Source organism: Coffea eugenioides, chromosome 1 (assembly GCF_003713205.1).
Source record: "Coffea eugenioides isolate CCC68of chromosome 1, Ceug_1.0, whole genome shotgun sequence".
NCBI lineage: Eukaryota > Viridiplantae > Streptophyta > Magnoliopsida > Gentianales > Rubiaceae > Coffea > Coffea eugenioides.
The window spans coordinates 35780078-35782032 of NC_040035.1; positions in this window are offsets into that span (position 1 = coordinate 35780078).

The following is a 1955-nucleotide window of genomic DNA, read 5'->3' on the forward strand; positions in this document are numbered from 1 at the left end:
CAGGCTACCTAAGTCCAATTCAAGTGATTCCAAAGCCATCCGAAAGCTAAGATACCAAGATATATTTCTTAAGAAGACATTAACAACCAAATCAGTCGTATTCCCAATCAAATTAACCAATTACCAAAGCTGAATTTCAGTTTCGGACAGAAACAGGATAGCAGGGGTATTTCAGTCTTTTCACAGGTTACATTACTCCGATTGAGCTGAAATTTTGTAGGAAACTATAAAATACCATCCTCTACAACTTTCATTTTTTAACCCAAGTGTAATTCGGCCTATAACTAGGAGAAACAGTACCGGGAAGAATGGGGTTAAATGAAACCCTAACTTCCGAAATTCCCTTTCAATGGGGAAATTTTCCGCAAATAGCCACAACTTACACCCTCTAGCTTCATTTTAGATCATTTCCAACCATCATCCAAGGCCACACCATAATAATCTTATGAAAACAGAAAAACCATGATTAAATAGAAAAATGCACCAAATTCCACCAAAAGTCATGAAACAACACCTTAATCCATCACTTCATCTCACATAAGTCAATAATCAAACATTATTGAGAAGAAAGAAAGGTCCCTTAGTTACTCACCTTCACAACCCAAGAAAAGGAGCAACTTAGCACCTTAATCCTCCAAACCACTTCACTAATCACCTCACAACCACTCACTTAAGAGTTTTTATGGAGCAAATACAAGATTAAATAGTTGGAATTGAAGATTGAACAAGATTGGAGCTAGAAATTTGGAGAGGATTTCCTTTCTTTTTCCTTGGAGGAGTTCGGCCATAAGAAGCTTGGAAATGAAGAGATTTTTGGTCAATTTTTGATTTATTTGGTAAAATGGTAAAAGAGTGAATAGTGGTCAAAAAGTAAGACTTAATCTCCAAGTGACACTTGTCACTTTCATTTAATACATGGTTATCCTTTTGTCCCTCTCACACCAATTCATCTAGTAACCTCTAGTTATCTCTTAACACCTGCTAAATTAATCCCGGTATACGAAACTTAACCTAACTGGCTGAATTTTACCGAACTTTCCGTACTAGCGGGTCCCACGCCCGGTATACACTTCTAAAATCTCATGAACTAACTTATACTAGAAAAATGATTTTGAAACCATATTTACTCAGAAAAATTATCTAGAAATTTTTCTAACAAAGAAAATATAAAAAAGGCGTGCAATTAAATAAAATAAAGGCTTGAAATTAAGAAAATTTCCGGGTTCTCACAGTATAACCTATCAAAATATAATATTTTCTTGTTATAATCGAGGAAAAAATCTCATGTGCTTGCTAAATCAACGTTGCAGAAGTCATTTGGAGTACAAGAGCATTGATTATAATCAAACATTTGAAAAATTAGAAAAAGACTTTCAAAATACAAAGTTGGAAATTGTCCGACCTAAAATGATTTGAAGAAATTCATTTCCTTTCATTTAAACCTCAATTCCACTCATAAAACAAGTTCAAAATGGTTTAACAATTCCAACTTAAAGTCGGAATTGAAAGTAAGAACAAGTTTAGAAAACAGAATTTTCTCAAGTTTTTGTGCGGTGCTATTTGAAATATCATAACTCAAGCTTCCTAAATCCAAAATTTATAAAATTTATACCGTTGGAAAATAGACTCAAAGGGTTACAATTTCCCAGAAGACACCTTTGTAAGATTCTATCCACAAGTCAGTCAAATTCCAATCTCAAGTTGCAGCTTCATCCAGTAGAAAGACAGAACAGGTGTGGAAATTCAGTCAATTTTGAAAATTCACAGATATTCATAGGAATTGAGAAAAATTCTGAAATTTTCACAGTAGAAAGTACTCTGAATCTAATTTCAAATGCAAAAATAGAACTCAATTTGGATTTTTCTACACCAAATTATAACAGATTTCCCAAGACTGCTCAAGGTTTCCTGCGAAAAATTTTCAACTGTACTTCCCCTTGTTTTCTTTACTTTTC